Here is a 20,538-nt window from a genome sequence, read left to right as displayed (position 1 = left end):
CTCTTGAAAGTAGTTGGTACCTGACCAGATGCTAAGATGCATACAGCCTACATGAAACACGACTGCCCTCTACAGGTTTTGTATTTCCTGCACCGAACATTTTAACCCCCTTCGATAGACTGCCGCAGAATGCCGGAAGTCCTCGCGGCGTTCTTCTCTCCGAGACTGGCTTTTTTTAAAGGCCACATCTGTATATATATGTATATTACACACACACTATATATTGTCGCTGTCGGGCGGAATCCTCGTATCTCCAAAACCATTATTTTTCAGGAAATTAAAAAACTTTTTTTTTGAGTTGTTAAACATTGTATCGTTAAAGTTGCTATTATTCAATTCAATTCAATTCAAGTTTATTTGTATAGCGCTTTTTACAATGGACATTGTCACAAAGCAGCTTTACAGAACATAAACATAGAACAAAAGATAAACATAAGGAGAAGTATAAAGAATTAATATAATAAAAATTCAAGATATATACAGTTCACAGTGTGTATGTATGTATGTATGTGTGTATGTGTATTTGTCCCCAATGAGCAAGTCTGAGGAGCTCAGGCAACAGTGGCAAGGAAAAACTCCCTTAGATTGGTAAAGGAAGAAACCTTGAGAGGAACCAGACTCAAGGGGAACCCATCCTCATATGGGTGACACTAGATGGTGTGGTTACAAATATACAAGTATCACAGAGTCCAACTGGAGCCGGTAGATCTGTAGATGTCTCAGGGACATTATACCTTATATTAGGTATAATATATTATACCTTACATTACACCTGACATTATACCTTATATATTATACCTTATATTGCTATCATATACTGTTGTTTACCAACATTAACACAACATTTTCCCAAAGTCACGTTTTATCGGAGATACAAGCTTTATGACTTGGGAGCAGGGAGATACGAGATTATGATGTCATTGATAAGAACGGTATGGACACAGACGTCGCTGCTGGCAGCAGTGTTCAATAAAGTCTGCGGTCACGTTGAGCCTTTTGACAAGAGACAAGGCTTCAATAGTTAACCAAAGCTAATGACTAGTTACATACATCTTCCTAAACTCTATTTTAAAGGTTTAAGAGCTATAAGTGATGCAATACAAAACACGATAAGCTGATTAGGCTGTCTAATAGGTGGAAATTAGTCTAATCTGCTCGCAAACTTACCTTCGTGGCTCACGGGTTTCTTTCTGCACAGAAGCATTACAGCTATCGATTTTTAACAAAACAGACCTACTCAAATGTATCTAACCTATTTTCACTTGTTAGTGTCCAAAAAACAGTGTTTTACATGCACAGTGCCAAGAGAGGCATTGTCTATAAGTAGGAACTGTAACTATAAGTAGGAACTATAAGTTTACTTAAAGTCAGTAAAATAATAATAAAAACAATAATTTAATAGTGGTATCCAAAACATTCAATTTAATTCAAATATTATATTATAAAAAACCATTTTAAAACGTCAATGAACATGTATAATAAGCAGTAATAAATAGATAATTAAAATACATCAATAACACAGATAAACATTGATAAAATCATAGTTAAAGGGATAGTTCACCCAAAAAATAAAATTAATAAAGTTCAAATTATCGTTTCACTACGTTATACGGCATGTTTACATATAATAACGAGGCAAAAAGCCAGCCAGCTTGCTTAAAGTGATGAGCATGACGGTTGAACATAACGGTTTGCCTTGACATTGTAAGATACAATCCTATCTTATCTGCAATGCACAGGGTTTAGTCCGCGTTGCAGTCGATTGTCTTGCACTAAATTCCTGTCCTCAGACGAGCACAAGAACTAGCAGGGATCAAGATTTTTTTTCTTTGAGCCCCACTAAAATGACTTTAGATATCACTTTAAGACGTGTTGATTTGTTGCGACTCTTAATCTCAAGGAGAAATATGCTGGGCAGCTCTCCCGCGGAGTGAAGAAGAGGTGGAGTTACGAGATTTCTCAGATAGTTGAAGTGTCCAATGGAGTTAAGAGATTTGCGTTCAAGCTATTTTCAAGACTTTAGATTGGTTAATAACTTGTAAAAATAACAGACCCACGTGGGGACTGACCAATAGTATCGATATGTGAAAAAATATGAAATTGACCAAATTTGGACAGACGAGGTTTCCGCCTGACAGCGACGATATATATATGTATGTATAAGTTTGTTTCAAATATTTATTGGACAATGACATTTGCCATCACACTATAATACTGTATACACACGTGCACAAATAATGTTACACAATATAACCTTTACAACACACATTTTTGGTCTTAGCTTCCGCTCTCTCTTTTAGCAAGTAACAAGTAGTATGTGGTGGCGATGACCATGTTTTTTTAAGAGGTGCTACCCGGAGTCGTTTGCCTTTAGACAACTCCTGCTTTATGTCTTTATTCTCTGAAAAATTATAGAAACAAAACTATATATCACTCATTTGTTTATATTGTGCAGTGAATATTACTTAATATCACTTATACTAATTTCGATAAACACTGTAAGGTATATAATGTAGTCGAAAATTTATTTTTGGAAAGTGCAGGAACTACATTTACCTTCGTGAACATAGTTGCTTTAAAGGTTGATGATAACGCTGATGCTGGGTAATATCTCTTCACATTACCGCTTTACTAAAAAAACAAACAAACAACTTAACTACCTCTTAATTGAGACAAATGGATATATATATATATATATATATATACACACACATATATCTTTCAAAAACCATCATTCTGTATGATTTATATGCTGCTTCTCTCATGGAGCCCGGGAAGTCAACATTTGTTGGTATTACTATATTTTATAGAGACACTTTAATCCCTAACGAATGATTTTTAAATGTTTTTATTCTTTGTTATTGCAGTTCTTTATTCAAAAGAGGGAGTGTGCTGTTCTCTACGAACATTTTGTATTGTTTGGTTAAATGTTGGTCTAGAGTGACCCCTTCTGTTCAAATGGGGTATCGCATATTGTTGTTTAAGTCCTTATATGATGACGTCACAGACGTGAGTCTAGTTTTGCAGCGGCAGCAGGGAAGAGCATGCGGTCATGGCTACTGCTCCTTGATTTAAGTTGGTTTGAAGGCACTTTCGGTATGTAGATATTGCTACATTATAGTTTCCAATTATATTTATAGCAAATTGTTATATTTTGTATGCCAGATGTTAATTTATCTTTCTTTGTTTTCGTGAATGGCACAATCTGTTTCTGGAAATAATTGATGCTAGCTACAAGGAATGTGGAGAGTCTTTGCTGTGTTTATGTAAACATATTATTGAATATGTAAGCTTAGAGTTCTTTATTTTGTATTTTTACAGTTTTACGTTACTCCATGGACAGCAGTAAATCTTGAAAAGCATTATTGAGTCTGTCGTCTTTGGGGGGCGTTATCTGACTGCATACTCGAGCAAGGCGTTTGAGATAAAGGGCAGTACAGGGAGCAAAAGAAATAACACACTTATAATTAAATATATTCCAATATATTGTGTTTTAATCTTATATTAATGTGTTACATAGAAACATACACAAGCAAAAATAAAGCTTGTTCCCATAAAGCTCATTCCAGCAAGATCATACTGGTTAACCAGCTACACCAGCCCCGTTTTGCTTGATAACACCATGACTATGCTGGCCACCCATCTATACCAGCACTATAACAGCATGAACCAGTAAAAACTAGCCTGGACCAGCATGGAATTCATGCTTGTTTATGCTGGATTTTTCAGCAGGGTATGGCTGTGTTTGTGTGTTTGAGATCAGTGTTCTTTCTCTTCCAGTCTGTGTAACTGTAATCTGACAGAGGAAAGCTGCAGAGTTCTGTCCTCAGTTCTCAGCTCAAACTCCTCCAGTCTGAGAGAACTGGCCCTGACTAACAATAAACTGCAGGATTCAGGAGTGAAGCTGCTCTCTGATGGACTGAAGAATCCACACTGTACACTGAAGATACTGAGGTACACACACACACACACACACACTATATTAGTGATGTATAAAGTTTAGTCTGTAATACTCGACTGGGTTCATGCTGCGTTTCCTCTAACAAACACAGTAAACAGAAAAGCTGTTATTTTTTTAGAAACTAAAAAACACTAAACTTTCAGTTCTGTCATCTGTGCTTTTGTATAATTTGTACTTTTATTAGACTACATGTGCTCAATCTATCAACTTTTAGTTCCTTCTACAAACACATTTCATAGAAAAACAATGAAATAGTAAATAATCCACCTCGGTCATGTTCATTACACACGTGATGGTGTCTGTAACACGGCTGCTGATGACGTGCACCAGACACATCATTGAAACAGGATAAAAGATTATAGTCCTAATTAAGCTCTAATTGTAGCGGAGCATGTCACTCTGTGTAATCACCGTAAAACCCACACAATTTATTAACAAAAAACAGCAGGGTGCAATCGGTGGCTTAGTGGTTAGCACGTTCGCCTCACACCTCCAGGGATGGGGGTTCGATTCCCGCTTCCACCTTGTGTGTGTGGAGTTTGCATGTTCTCCCCGTGCCTCTGGGGTTTCCTCCGGGTACTCCGGTTTCCTCCCCCGGTCCAAAGACATGCATGGTAGGTTGATTGGCATCTCTGGAAAATTGTCCGTAGTGTGTGAATGAGTGTGTGTGTGTGTGCCCTGCGATGGATTGGCACTCCGTCCAGGGTGTATCCTGCCTTGATGCCCAATGACGCCTGAGATACGCACAGGCTCCCCATGACCCGAGGTAGTTCGGATAAGCGGTAGAAAATGAGTGAGAGTGTGAGTGAGCAGGGTGCAATCAACATGACGGCAAGGCCAAACAGCCTGAGCAATGCCTTCAGACAAGCCGGGTAGAGGAACTCTGTCACAACTGTCATGATGTGATGTCCAGTGTGAACAACCTTCTTGTTGATTATAATGAGAATTATTCCAATAATATTTATGGAACATAACACAAGGCTGTTTTATTGTGATATCTGATTTATTATGACAAACTCACAATGGATTCAGATCATCAGTAATGTTACAAAATGGCTAAGTTCTACAAATGTTTCAGTTGATGATGGTCTCAGTATTAGTGGGTTGTAATAGTTAGTTCTGTGGTGTCCTGTCCTCTGATTTGTGTGTGTCACACAAACACACTGACATTTCTGTTACATCTTCAACTTTAGCTGGATTATGGCTGTGTTTGTGTGTTTGAGATCAATGTTCTGATATTTCATCATTTCTCTTCCAGTCTGTGGGGGTGTGATCTGACAGAGGAAAGCTGTAGAGTTCTGTCCTCAGTTCTCAGCTCAAACTCCTCCAGTCTGAGAGAACTGAACCTGAGTGGCAATAAACTGCAGGATTCAGGAGTGAAGCTGCTCTCTGATGGACTGAAGAATCCACACTGTACACTGGAGAAACTGAGGTACACACACACACAGAGTTTTAATAAATCTGGGATGTGGTAGCTCAGTGGTTAAGGTGTTGGGCTACTGATCGGAAGGTCATGGGTTCGAACCCCAGGTCCACCAAGCTGCCACTGCTGGGCCCCTGAGCAAGGCCCTTAACCCTCAGTTGCTCAGTTGTAAGTCACTCTGGATAAGGGTGTCTGCTAAATGCTGTAAATGTAAATGTAAATAAACACTACAACATCCAGTTCTCCTCTGTGGTAACTATAATTGTAGTGATCTGATATATTGTCATTGTTGTGTGTGAGATGGAGAGTAAATGTACTGTATATAAAGATTTTGTGTAGTTAATGTTTTCAATACTAAAACTGAGTGTGTTAAGTGTGAGAAGCTTTTCTTTCTTGCAGGATGGAGGGCTGCAGTATTACAGATGAAGGTTGTGCTGCTCTGGCTTCAGCTATGAGGTCAAACTCCTCATCACACCTGAGAGAACTGAATCTGGACAGTAATAATCCAGGAGAATCAGGAGAGAAGCGGCTCTCTGATCTACTGAAGGATCCACACTGTACACTGGAGACACTACGGTGAGTTACTGACTTACTGTCTCTTTACTGTATGATATTGAGTAATATTCACTGTGTGCTGTAAAATGTCACATCTAATGTGTGTATTTATGCTTCTGTTGTTCATAAGCAATGTGTATAAATTTGTCTGTAATTCTGTCCTGTTGTGTTTTTCAGCATGAAGGGTAATATACTCACCAGGTCTGGTGTATGACAGGAGTCTCTCCTCAGACCTTTTTCCAGGATAAATCAGTTATGGTGGTGAAGCGTTAGAACACGTCCCACATTTCCAGCAGTTTGGGAGCTGAATCATTCATATTCAGATGTAGAAGATCCCATAACAATAACTGTGACTGATCACATCCTTTTATCCTCTCAGCTACAACTTCACACTTTAACATATTTTACAACCCAAAGTCAAATACTTCAGCATCTACACACAACACAGAGATATCATTACATCATCACACTGATTACACAAATACACATCCATGTGTTACAGATGTTTAGAGATTTTTTTTTACCTCTTTAATTGTATCTCAAATTTGTTTCTCCACAGATTGACTCACAGTTGTGATCTTGATTTATTTATTTTCCTTTAAAAGTGTCTTCTTTTCAAACCCTTTTCACCAAACACTTTTAAAATCTTTATTAAAATCCCTTTAAACATTAAAGGAATCTTCTTTTTTGTGCAGTTGATCTATTTTTCTATATTTCAATTTCTTCTTTCTTAATTTCCTCATGACATTTTTTTATCTTGGTTGCATCTTGTTTTTATATAATTTAGCTTCTTTTTTCCTCTTTCCACCATATATTTTGCTTTATTTCTTCATTTTGCCCCCTCGAGTTCTTTCTCCTCCCTTTTTTATATTTTTGTTCTTTTTGGCCAATTCATTCTCTAATTTTTTAAAATGTACTTTTACTTGTTTTTTCTCCTTTCTTTCTTTCTTTCTTTCTCTCCCATTCTACAATATTTAATTAAAAATGTTTAATTAAAAATGTAACATTATCTTCCTCATTCATTTCATTTCCTTTTTCTTTTTCTATGATTTCTCTAATCTTAAAATCATAGTGGTTTTTCTTTAAACTTTCTGTATTTAGAATCCATACACCCAGTGGCGGTTCTAGGATTTTTCTATAACAGGGGCTATTAAGGGGTCACATGTTACATTCAGGGGCCAAGTACAGGGCACACAAACTAATTTATTCAGTACGGTGCAAGTACATTTCGGCAGTCATTCCTTTTTCAAACACTCGAGTGCCGCCAATTGTTTGCGGTTGGAATTGCATCTGTGATCTTTGTGAAAAATTCTCCGGTTGCTCTTCTCGTCGGCGATTGATGGAATGGGGGCCAATCAGATTTCAGCAGGGGCCCCTGTGGCCCCGCCTTTAGAACCGTCCCTGCATACACCTTGTCCCTTTCTACATTATTCCAGTCTTAAAAAATAAAAACTCATGATACTCAATCGTTGTCCTGCAGGTTTTTCACTAAATCTCTTCTTTCCTTCCTACATTTCTCTCTCTCCACACGTCTATCAGGTTGTTTTCACTCATTAGATCCTTTAGTTCTTTTCTCTCTGTATCTGATTTAATAACCATCCCATCTGCCATATGGAGTTTACTGAAAACAGTCACTGCAAGTCCCATCATTATTATTTCTTTATGCTTCTTTAAAATTCTTTTTAAATTATTAAATAATTATTTCTTTTCTTTTTTATCTGTTGGGTCATGTACATTTACTAAACTGACAAAAAGGAGAGCTAAAACTTCACTGTGTAGAGGCAAATTCTAGTGTTTCAGTGCTCTTATTTGTACCCCAGGTGTGTGTGTGTGTGTCTGTATGTGTGCGTGTGTGTTCATGCATCCTCCCTGGTTACTGAAGATGTCTCCCTTTGAGTTATCACCTCAGCAAGGCCACATTCCATTTTCAGTTCTTAACACACGCGCACACGCACGCACGCACACACACACACCCCTAAAGTTCCCATCTTTCTAGCATGTACAAATGTAACAGTTAGAATAAGGGCCTCTTGTTCTTTCTCCCTAGTCTTTCACACAGAAATTACTGTAAAAGCACATAATTATATAAAAACACTCATGATACTAAAAATTTCCTCTACACCAGCCTCTAGACTGCTTTAAGCTGCTGTCAGATAGTTTTCAAAAAAAAGAAAAAACAAAACAAAGTGAAATGGAGGAGAGCTTCACTCTCCTGACTGCTGCCACTGAATAATAAAATGATGTTGTTACAGAATTCAAACAGTAAAGTAAATGAATGTCAAAAGATTACAGCACTTGGTGTTCCCAGGCAGTCGCACATCCAAGCGTTCACAGGTTGGTTTGGCTGCAACAAAACAGTTCATCAGCTTAATCAGTTAGACATGTCATTTTCTATTAAATAATAACAGTCTGTAATCGATTTCATAGGACTTTTGTATAAAATAAGTAGTGTGTTGTCAAGATTGAGATCCAGTGTGTATCACAATGACAATAAGCATCCCAAAATAACCTGTTAATATGTCCAGCAATGTTTACAGTGTTGAAAGTCTTATAAAATATTTACTATTCTTCTGCATGAAGTGTTTTCTGTAGTGTGGGTTGTATCATTTTTATAATAAAGAAATCTTTATACACTGATGATACTATTCCATATTCCTGATAACCAGTACAATAAAGATTAAAGGCTCAGCTCAATCCTCATAGCAGTGTTTAACAATATACCAACACTCTTTTGTTGGAACCTTTCTGTGTGTCTGTCATTCCTGGTCCTATTAAATATACCAAGTCCTTGAATCCTGAACTGATTACTCTGTGAAATCTAACCGTAGACTGGCTCTTAACTCTGTACATCTGTGTACCTCATTTCATGTTCAACCACAGGGTTGCTGTGGATCTGGAGTCTATCCCAGGAATACTGGACATGTGACAAGAATCCACCATGGATGAGATAATATCAATCACAATGAAGTACATTATAGTAGATAAATAAACCTTGTTTTGTCTCTCTGGCTGCTAGGGATGTAACTGAACACTAATACATAATTTGGATTAAACAGACACAGTGACCAAGAGCATTACTACCAGAGATATTATGTGACAATGGCTGGGGGAGTTTGTGCTCTGTGGTCAAAAGTGTTTAGGCTTCACAGCTGACATTAGCGATAATAGTGGAGAAAGAAGCTGACCAGTAGGACTGAGGGGAAAAAAATCAATTCACCTAATTATTGCAATTCTTTTTAAAACAATATAAAAATAGATTTTTTTACACCAGATTCGATTTATATTTACTTATTTTACTTTTCCTAAGAGGTGGTGGAAGTTACCAGTTTAATTCCAGCAAAGGGCGCAACGTATTTGTTGTTATCTATAGTATATGACATCATGTCAGTTTCAAGCTGGTGCGAGAAGTAAAACCATGGTGGACTCAGAGGGTCAAACCTCTGAAGATTCATGGTGCACCTTCACGGTTTAAATATAAAGTTTAGAACCACTTTGGATTTTACACACTGCTGAAAAAAATGTGCTAGACATGACTAAAACTGTATGTAAACACTGTCATATACTGATTCCATATTGTAACAATACGACCAACTTGAGTGGCCAACTTGCTCGTCACCATCCAGAGTTGAATGTCGAGCTAAACACCAAACAATCTGCAGCAACCCAGCTGACTCAGTGTCACAGAGAGCAATGCACAGTTTTACTGCAAAAACATTCGTCCGTATAGCGTTGTGGAAAATGCAGGTTTTCAATTAGGTATAGTATTGAATCGGCAGGTAAGTGTATCTTTCCAGTACTACTAACCAGGTACCCAGTTTAGTCCAGGTGAACAGATCAGGTCAAGTGTGTGATCATGAGAGTGGGTGGGTAAGTTTACATGTTGCATCAGTTAAAGTTTTCCAGTATTGACAGACGTTCCTTGGTTTTAGCAGAAACATTGTCTACATGAGCGTTGGAACAATTATATGTGGGTGGGACAGGACCACCCACTTCTTAAGACCAATAATATTGGACCCACCAGGGGCAGTTCTAGACCTTTTTTAGGGTGGCAAGGTAGCCCCCCTGTCTGTGATCTCAGCCACTCTAAAACTAAAAGTATCATTTTTACTTTCAAAGATAACAATAAAAATTACGTTAAAATGCAGGACATGTTGTCAATGGTAAAGAAAATTATTTATTCTAGACCTTTAATTTTCAGTTTGATCCAAGAGCGATTTTTTTTTTACTTTGCTTTTACGCGCGTGCGTTGTAGTCTTTCAATAGTGCGTCATCAGCTGTCTGCTTTATTTGAACAGAGAAGCACAGGTACGCGCAGCGTGCACGTGCAGTCAGAGCGCATTTATCTATAACGTTAATCGGCGGAAAGCCACAAAGACGGTTATACAACTAAAAAATTAAACTTCAAAGAATTCACAAATCCAGTGAATTTGGCACTCATGAGGTTGTACAATGTTGTGCTATTTGTGTTCAAATTGTTTGCAGGCTGTGTTTTGTGTCTGTTTCTCAAACAAAAGCATGTTTTTCAAATGAAAACATATTTCTATAAGCCCACCCTAGTAGTTTTAATTATTTAATTGGAGACATTTCTTTTAAAATGTATTAATTGTGAGTATGTATTTTATATCATCCCGCAAGTAAAAGTTTGTTGGCACTACAGTAATAAAAAGTTGTACTATTACTGCATGTTTCTGCTATAGTAGTGAACTTAATGTACACATATGTGTGTGTGGCTGTAGTATATATATAGTACTGTGGTGACATTTAAAATAAATCAGTTATACCAGTGAAATGTCACTATTCTTATTACCACAAACAAAATATTAATGCAAACAATTAGAGATGAGCCGGATACTCGGCTGAAACGAGTATCCGGTACGGATAAAGCACTTCTGCCGAGTACGAGTATTATACGAGTAATACGAGTCAATATCTGTGCTCGGATTGAATGAAAATTCAATTCAAGTTTTCAATTCAAGTTTATTTGTATAGCGCTTTTTACAATGGACATTGTCACAAAGCAGCTTTACAGAACATAAACATAGAACAAAAGATAAACATAAGGAGTAGTATAAAGAATTAATATAATAAAAATTCAAGATATATAGTTCAGTGTGTATGTATGTATGCATGTATGAATGTATGTATGTGTGTATATGTACTTGTCCCCAATGAGCAAGTCTGAGGTGGCTCAGGCAGCAGTGGCAAGGAAAAACTCCCTTAGATTGGTAAAGGAAGAAACCTTGAGAGGAACCAGACTCAAGGGGAACCCATCCTCATATGGGTGACACTAGATGGTGTGGTTACAAATATACAAGTATCACAGAGTCCAACTAGAGCCGGTAGATCTGTAGATGTCTCAGGATTCTCACAGAGTCAGCCTGGTCTCAGTGGAGGTCCAAAAACTTTATCGCACGGAAGACGATCAGAGCATGGGTGTCTCGGCATGGGTAGAAAAAGAGAAGAGAAGAGCAGTGCAGAGGGATTAACATATCTGCTGTTCATAAGAATGTGCAAGTCTAGTGTAACAGTGCACAATATGATGGGATGTGTTATGTGTACGCCTGACTAAAGAGATGAGTTTTTAATCTACATTTAAACTGGGAAAGTGTATCTGAGCCCCGAACACTATCAGGAAGACTATTCCAAAGTTTGGGAGCTAAATAAGAGAACGCTCTGCCGCCTTTAGTAGTCTTAGATATTCTGGGAACTACCAGAAGTCCATGACCTGTCCATGAATACCTGTGTAATTTTGTAAGCGATCTAGGAGAATGTTGTGATCTATAGTGTCGAATGCAGCACTAAGGTCAAGTAGAACTAATAGTGACATACAGTCTTTGTCCGAAGCTAAGAACAAGTCATTTGTAACTTTAACAAGTGCAGTTTCTGTGCTATGATGGGGCCTGAAACCTGACTGAAACTCTTCGAGGATATTGTTCTCCTGTAAGAAGGAGCTCAGTTGAACAGACAACCTTTTCTAGTATTTTAGACATAAACAGAAGGTGTGAAATAGGTCTGTAATTTGATAGTTTTCTATGAGTTTGATCAGGTGCTCAGCCCTGGCAGCTTTTAGAGCCTGTCTATAGCTGGACATACTTTCCTTATATGCAATTCTAAAAACCTCTAATTTAGTTTTTCTCCACTTTCGCTCGAGGTTACGGGTCTCTCTCTTGAGGGTGTGAGTATGACTATTATACCACGGTGCAAGAGTTTTATCTCTAACCTTTCAATCATCATTGGGTAGCTGATTGTGTCAGCGTTCTGTGATAGGCTAGTCACAGCGCCCCTCCCCTACACACATACAGACGTATTGTGTTGCTGTGTCTCACACTGCTCACTCACAGTCACACATAGAACAGCTCTCTGCCTCTCCCTCAGTCACTCGGGCTCGCGGGTCTTTTCCGTTAACGTTTAGGGTTTCTACAGCTTTTTACTTCGGGTTGTAACATTAATAATACGTACTTACTAACCAGTAGAGTTCAGGTAAATGTGGGTTCTGATCAACCCATATCAATTGCATGCTTAAAATAACATACCGGTTAAAGCCCCGCCCATTTGAGACTTCCGGGTTAGGCCCCACCCACTCCGAGTACAGATACAGATACAGATAATGACTGCATTCATTGGACACTTAATGACTGCATTCATTGGACACACTGTTTGTAGAGAATGCACACATACAGATGCAGCGGCTCAGAATTGCTGTTTGAATATTGCATGTTCACTGCATGATTACTGTGTGATTCTGCCAGACATCCACCAGGAGTGCTACAATGATCTTGTTCCCCCGCTCTGACGTAGTTAATGAGTAGCTGCCTTATTCACGCCCCCTACACGCGTCTGTTGCAATGACGCATTGATCCACCAGGTGGCGCCGTGATCAGTGTAACAGCTGCTGGCATTAACCAATGAAACGTCTCTAAATTAAATTAAAACCATTTTGATCATTTTTAATGTCAGTAAATAATAAAACCTGTTTTTTCCAGGTCAAATTGACTTGAATGCTTATAAATCAAAAATTCTACAATGATCAGCATTCTGTGTGATCAGCTTATATTTGTAAACATTTTACACTTGTTATGTCTATTTTGCCTACCAGATGCCATCTGATCACCCAAAAACGGGCTACACACACACACACGCACACCACTCAAAAACATGGCATAATTTATGGTGAATAAAACTTCCTTTACACCTCTTATGCTTTTTATTATATTTAATTTATAAACAAGAAACCTCATGAAATTATGCCATGTTTTTGAGTAAAATTATTAAATATTATTTTGGATAACCACTGGTTGGTGTATGTCAAACATCCCCAGGTCAAAGCTGACTGAAGCAACCAAATTCATAAATAAGAGAGAGAAAACAGGATTTGATTTGAAAAGTATTAGCAACTTTTCATTCTGTTTTCACACAATTTTTTATAAACAAAACAGACTATTTTGCATTTATTTAGGCAATTATTTATTTGGGCATTTCTGAAGGTTTCCATGTCACACACAGAGGTTTGGCCTGCCTTGGATCTGGGCTACTCTGAGTGAACAAATGCAAATGTGCCTGATGGGGGTGTTTGCACAACAAAAGCAGAAGGAGAATCGAGCTGAAGAACTGTGAAAATCTCAACAGGGGGGAATCACACCTCTTGTACCGCTTTGACACGTTGCAAAGAGAAATTATTCTGAAAAGGCTCAGTTTTCCACTAACGACTCAGCTTCAGTGTGGAAAGGTCTGAAAGACACCATCCCCCAGCACTGTGGTGAATCAACAACTGGCAGACGACCTGAATGAGTTCTACTGTAGGTTTGAAAAAGCCCAATTCTCACCTCCTGTAAACACCGACTCCAACACACCTAAAATTCAGTTCAGTGAAGATGAGGTGTGTCAGGTCTTCAAGAAGAACAAAAGAAGAACAGTGACAGTGAAGTAAAGAAATTGACCGGCGTGACATTTCTGCCATCATCCAAAAATGGCTTCATCAGATTCATGACCACGCTCTCTGCCAGCCTCTCTCCCTTCTGATGACTGGGGTCCTTTCCCAAGTAAGGAGATGCATAGCAGACATATTTGGTCTCCAAATCCGTGGTCATCCAGAACTTGATCCCAAATTTGTCTGGCTTGGTTGCGATATACTGTGTGAATGGACAACGAACCTTGGTAGGGAACAGCTGTTCATCTATGGACATGTGTTCTCCTGGAGTGAAACTCTCAGCACAGTTCTTGTTGAAGTGTGTCCAGATGTCGGAGGCCGCAGCAAATTTGTCTGTTAGAAGGTGTTGCATAATTGAAATGAATCTATCTCGGGGCATTGTCTCTTTGAAAGCCAGGAGATTGTTTTGAAACCATTTTGACCATTAAATATGATTTGAATATGAAAACACAATGTGTGTGTGTAGCATCATTTCGTTAGATCATATTTTGCCCTCTGCTAGGCAAAGGCATATCAAAAGTGTGAAATATTTACAAATGTGTGGCTTTTTTTTTTTTCTGGAGACATAATGAAATGCAATGCCCAATTTGTGTGTGTGTGGGGTGTGAGTGTGTGTTTTGAGTGTGTGTGTTAGTGAACATTTTATGTGTGCATTTTTGTGTCTGTATGTATGTTCATTGCGCTGAAAAGGGCAAAAGTGTGACCTATTGCCCACTAAATGTGGCCGGGTCAAATTGACTCGGGAGGACTTGAGGAGGAAAGTATTAATTTTACTTGCAATGTTCATAATTTGGAACAGTCCTGGTAAATTTCAGGCAAATATGTGGAAGGAAACCCAAGTTATGACACATTAAACTTTCCAGATGAGTCAAATAGACCCCATGTCTGCACAAGGGTTATATAAATATCATATGTACTATGGCAATGACAAACCTTAGCAATTTGAGGTCAATTTGACCTGCAACATACTGTAATAAGAGGGTTAAAGTCTAAACAGGTCATAGATGCATGTCCTGAAAAGATCTTGTCCTTGGTTCAAATCAAATATATATATATATATATATATATATATATATATAGTCTGTCTCTCTCCAGTCTGTCTCTCTCCAGTGTGTGATAATGACATTAAAGTTTCAGGTCCTTCCTACTATCTTCCTGCTGGACAGGTAAAAGGTGAAAGAGAAAACTGCTTCTATACTCTTAAAAAAATGTTGTCGCTGACCTGTAAAGTCAGGGTCAGAAAGTATTTGTGAGCAAAGCCCCATCTTCAGGTTGTGCCCTGGAATTGCATTACAACAGCTAAAAATGGGGGTGGCTACATTAGAATATTCACATGTCCTTCATTGCCTGTAGAGAGGGGGGCTCATGACAAAAGTACTGCTAAACGTGTGATAAAGGTGTGATGAAAGTCTGACTAAGGTCAGTCACACGTTGGAAAAGAACAACTTTGAGCCGCTGCATCTGTACATGAATTGATTTGATTCAAGACTGGCATCATTACATCATGCATAACATTTTTTTGTCCACTTTTGCCATTTTAAATAATACCATTACTTTTGGCTTACTATGTACTCATATAATATATAATATAAAACTCTTCTTCTTTTAAATTTCCACTTAGGCCTAAAACCCCCTAAAGATGAAATCCTAGAACCGCCTCAGGAGCCACCCACTTTTACCGTCTCTATTCAGTGCATATGTCTGTTCCCTTTTGTTATAAGACCTCCTTCTGCTCCAAAGGATACATTATGCTCATTGTCTGGTTGTCTATCATCTATAAAATATATCGAATTGGTTTTACCAGGGTAACATTGCCCACGCAAGATCTGAGATATTAGCTTTTGATTCTGTTCCCAGAATCCTCTCTGTGCATTAGGCGGCACCCATGTTCAAATGGCACCATCTGCAGTATTAATTATGCAATTTCATGTATTTTTTGGATTGTGTTCCTGGTATAATTAATATAAATACATAAGTATACATAATTATGAATAAAATATATATGAATATAAGATTTAGAGTCCGGATTAGTGTAGTATTCCAAATTGGAATGATTCTAATTAGGTTTAGGTGATTTTATTTTGATTTAGGGTTCTATTTGCAATTTCAAGTGGGTTTGGGTCAATTTAAAATTTTTTGGCATGGTATTGCCTGATAATTTTTTTAGAGTTTTGATTAGGGGTATTTGGAGCCAATTTGAGTTGTCAAGAACATTTAGGGCCAAGAGTCCGGATTAATGTATTAGTCCAAATTAATTTTATCCTAATTAGGGTTATTTAATTTTAATCAATTAATTAACAAATTAATTTGAATAATTTACCAATTAATAAATACATCAATTAATAAGCTACATTAATCTAACAATTAAATTAATTAATTTAAATCATTAACCAGTCAATTTAAAAAATTCAATTAATTAGTTAAGTTGAATTAGGTAATCAAGTTCTACGTATTAGGCCTGTTTTAGATTTAGAGCCTTAGATCCAATTCAAGTTGTTTTTGGGTCAATTTTGAAAGTTATCTTTTAGGATTTTGATATATGAAAATAACTTTTGGATTTTGTTTTTAGGTTTTAGAGCCAAATTGTAATGTTAGGGAATTTTAGGGCCAAGATTGGTTGAGTTTAAGGATTTAGAGTCTGGTTAGCGTAGCGGTCCGAATTGGAGTTTATCGGTTATGGTTAGGGCTAAGGTTAGGTTTTAGGGCTAGGTTTTAGGATTAAGCGGCGGTTAGGATTAGGGTTGAGGTTAGGTTAGGGGAAAAGACCGTGGTTCCGGGAGTGACCCAGAGCCAACGTTGTGCACGGGCCTGCCACTCGGGCCTCGTTTTCGGCCACCACCGTCACGGCGAACGAAAAAACACCGCCTATTTATAGTTACGAGCTTAAAGCGCTCTTCTAGAGTTGGAGGTCGGTCTGAATTAGGGTTCCGACCTCAGACGACGCCTAAGGTTATGTTTAGGGCTAAGAGTTAGGTTTACGGTTCGGAAAATTAGGGTTACGAACGCGCTTTAAATCTCCGGTTATGTTTAGGGCTGGGAATTAGGTTTAGGGCTAACGGTTAAGTTTTAGGGTTAGGCTTAGGGCTCTAAACCCTAAGGCTAGAAACACGGTTATGTTTAGGGCTGAGAGTTAGGTGTAGGGTTCTAAAAATTAGGGTTAAGTTTAGGGTTAAGTTTTAGGGTTAGGTTTAGGGCTCCAACCACCAGAGCTAGAAACATGGTTATGTTTAGGGCTTAAAAATGGAAACCTGCGGTTATGTTTAGGGTTCAGGAATGGAAAACGCATTAAATGCTATTTAGGGCTAAGGGTACAGACTAAAATTAAAGCCCTCTTTAGCCCGACGACATCCTAAATAGTGAGACACGTCATCAGTAGTAAACCATAGAATCACAGGGTGTTTCAGCCTTTCATTACTATACACCCTCATCCATGGCGGCCAGCCGTAGGGCGATCACTCCTCGGCTCGTGTCCCATAGCCAATTGGATAAACAATTTATTTATTTATTTACTAAGATAAAAGATAATTATTTAAGAGAACAAATTATTTATTTATTTATTTTCTTATTAGGATGAAGATCATTTCTTAAGAAAATAATCTTCTTGATTTGTTTATTCATTAAGATAAATGATTACATTTAGAGTCCTATTTACCACTATAGTGTTAAAGCTGCACATTACTATCATCATACCTGAACCGTCACACAATAAACATTTTCAACACATTTAAACAAGGTGAAGACAGGTAGAAGACCATGACTCACCTCTCTGCCAGTGGCCCTTTTTGTTAACACCGCCAGGTTTCCGGGACCACACGGGCAGAGTGCTGTGCCCCGCGAAGCATATGTTGAGCCCACAGATCCCAGCGGATGACCCCGGATCAGGTCAACAAGCTTCTACTGGGTAGCCCTCTAGGAAAAATCTCTCAAAAAGACAGTATAATTCCCAGCCAAGTTAAGCTTTTTTCAGTGGGAGGCCAGTCCAGATCCTTAATCGGCCTAATTTTCTCACTGAGGGTGAATTTTCACTTTATATTGTAGTTTATATATTTTGTTATGGCTAACACGTCGCAAAAAACGCTTTCTCTCTATCTTTTGTCGTTTTGGAGTTATTAGTTAAAATGTACTCCAAAATTGACTTTATGGGCGGAGTTATGTAAATTATGGGCCTAAAACCTCTTAACCACCATTTAACTGGTTGGAATTGGGTCAAGGCACGTCTCACGTTGGATTTAAAGGGATTTTGGATCGCTGCTAAGATAAGAGTTTACTAATTTAAATTAAAATAGCTAATAAACGCCTCTAATTTAGAGTTCAGGCCTAAGTTTCCGGTCCAAACATTATTTTAGCAGGACGGAGCGTAGTTACGATCTCCCCCTTATTTTAAATCTAATCCGTGATTATTAACCTATTTAGAAAATTAATTATTTTTTTAATTAAATTAACTTTAGGCCTAATAACCTACGACGCCTATTTCTGCGCTTGAATCTCCGTATTCATGCCTGAGCTTTAACGCTCTGAATGGGGTAAGATTGGGCCGGCGGGCGCCTATTTTAGGGTCACTACAAGGCCAGCGGAGATCTATTAAGGGCAATACGAAGCGGGCATCTGCTCGGTGGTCGAGGCACGCAACCAGAGCCTAAGCTAACGATCGCCATTCGCCTTCAGGGTGGACCAGACCTCTGAGGGTGGCACGAGAAAAGTCATGGGTCATTCTTGGCCTTTCTCCTCGGTATCCTGCGTCGAGGGCGGCAGACCCCTACGCTAGATTCGGGCTAATCCCAAACCGTGCTCCGGAAACGTAACCAATGACCCTTGAGACTACGATGCGCTTACGCTTCCCGTCCCTCTTATATCCCTCGCGCTTACGCCCCGGCGCCTTTCTGTTCGGCCGCCCATAGAGCACGGATCGCCCGTGTCATTCGGCCCGATCGCTACAGCACGTGCTCATGGATAAGCATCGAAACTGTCGCCCCCAACTAATGGGGTGCCTCGGTGGGTGTCTATATCAAGACATTACGTTGTGTTTATTTTATTGAGGTTAACAGTTAAAGTTTTTTAACCTCTGCCCACCAGGATCACGCGTCACGTGGAGATGGCTTCCAACGAGGTGTCCGAGGGCGGCACTGGCTGGGTTAGGTTAGGGGAAAAGACCGTGGTTCCGGGAGTGACCCAGAGCCAACGTTGTGCACGGGCCTGCCACTCGGGCCTCGTTTTCGGCCACCACCGTCACGGCGAACGAAAAAACACCGCCTATTTATAGTTACGAGCTTAAAGCGCTCTTCTAGAGTTGGAGGTCGGTCTGAATTAGGGTTCCGACCTCAGACGACGCCTAAGGTTATGTTTAGGGCTAAGAGTTAGGTTTACGGTTCGGAAAATTAGGGTTACGAACGCGCTTTAAATCTCCGGTTATGTTTAGGGCTGGGAATTAGGTTTAGGGCTAACGGTTAAGTTTTAGGGTTAGGCTTAGGGCTCTAAACCCTAAGGCTAGAAACACGGTTATGTTTAGGGCTGAGAGTTAGGTGTAGGGTTCTAAAAATTAGGGTTAAGTTTAGGGTTAAGTTTTAGGGTTAGGTTTAGGGCTAGGGTTAGGGTTAGGGTTAGGGTTAGGGTTAGGGTTAGGGTTAGGGTTAGGGTTAGGGTTAGGGTTAGGGTTAGGGTTAGGGTTAGGGTTAGGGTTAGGGTTAGGTTTTAGAAAGACTGTTTCTTAAAAAAATTATCCAATTGGATTTTTGGTGCACGGGCACAACCAAGAATCTCCTTCCCCCCTATTTGTTTTAATCAGATATTTTATTTATTTATTAATGTGTTTATTGATTGATTGATTTATTTATTTATTTTACAGGTCTCCAAGATCCCCTATTTTTTGGATGGAGTGAAATCGGAGTTGTACTGCAATAAGGTAAGTATTGAAGGAGGACCGGTCTACAGGTAAGTATTTTGTAGAAACTAGGAACTTTGGGTGAGAGAGGGGAGAGAAGAAAGGGTAGAGAAGATGAGGCAAAATAGAGGAAAAGGAGGGGTGGGGGAAAGGGAAGGGGAAAGGAAAGAGCTAAGAAAGTAAAGATAAGTTTAGAGAACGGAAAAGGGTATGGGGGCCAAAAGAACAGTCGGAAAGGTAGGGTTAGGTATGGGGTTAAGGTTAGGGCAAAGGTTTGGGTAAGAGGATAGGGCAAGGACTAAGGGTTAGGTTTGGGTACTGGGTTAAGGTTAGGGTTAGGGTTAGGGTAAGGGCATGGGGTAAGGGTAAAGGTTAAGGTTAGGGTTGGGTTTAGGTTAAGGTTAGGGCAGAAGTTTGGGTAAGAGGATAAGGGCAGAGGTTAAGGTTAGGGTTGGGTGTTGGGTTAAGGTTAGGGTCCGGGTCGGGGTAAGGGGATGGGGTGAGGATATGGGCCGAGGTTAAGGTTAGGTGTTGGTTTGAGGTACAGGTTGAAGTGGAAAAGTAAGATTGGGGTAAGAGCAGGTTGAGGTCAGGAATGATAGATAACAGTAGATTATTATAATAGCTACAGTACTAGAAAAAGATTTCAAACAAGAGCATGGAGCAATAAGTGCTAAAAGAAGTGCTAAAGGATAAGTGATCAAAAAAAAGGTAAGTGCTAAAAATAGTAATCACCGCAAATCCACACACCAAAAGAAATTTAAGGATTCTATATCCATGACTCTGTTTTTTTG

General features: G+C 39.0%; 1 pseudogene; it reads left to right on the top strand.

The window, feature by feature from the left end:
- The window catches only part of LOC132844142 (NACHT, LRR and PYD domains-containing protein 3-like), a 45,523-nt pseudogene extending 37,723 nt beyond the window's left edge, over positions 1–7,800 (top strand).
- Positions 7,801–20,538: the final 12,738 nt, after the last annotated feature.

Source organism: Tachysurus vachellii, chromosome 4 (genome assembly GCF_030014155.1).
Source record: "Tachysurus vachellii isolate PV-2020 chromosome 4, HZAU_Pvac_v1, whole genome shotgun sequence".
Classification (NCBI taxonomy): domain Eukaryota; kingdom Metazoa; phylum Chordata; class Actinopteri; order Siluriformes; family Bagridae; genus Tachysurus; species Tachysurus vachellii.
Note: the sequence above shows the minus strand (reverse complement) of the source record. Positions and strands in the feature narration are given on the sequence as shown.